The following is a 256-nucleotide window of genomic DNA, read 5'->3' as shown; positions in this document are numbered from 1 at the left end:
AAAAACACCTGGGGGGGGTTTCCCTCGGCGCCCCGTATTCCATCTTTCCCCGGCTCTTACACACACACACACACACACCACAACACACACACACACCACAACCACAACACACCAACATAATTAATATAATATATATTTATTATATATATAATATATATATATATATATAATATATATATATATATAATAATTTTGGTATATACAGACACTATATAGAGTTATAGTGTGGGTGAGGGGGTGTATGCCTGTATTATGT

This window comes from Penaeus monodon, unplaced genomic scaffold (genome assembly GCF_015228065.2).
Source record: "Penaeus monodon isolate SGIC_2016 unplaced genomic scaffold, NSTDA_Pmon_1 PmonScaffold_510, whole genome shotgun sequence".
NCBI classification, from domain to species: domain Eukaryota; kingdom Metazoa; phylum Arthropoda; class Malacostraca; order Decapoda; family Penaeidae; genus Penaeus; species Penaeus monodon.
The sequence above is the reverse complement of the archived record's forward strand: the minus strand, read 5'-3'. Positions refer to the sequence as shown.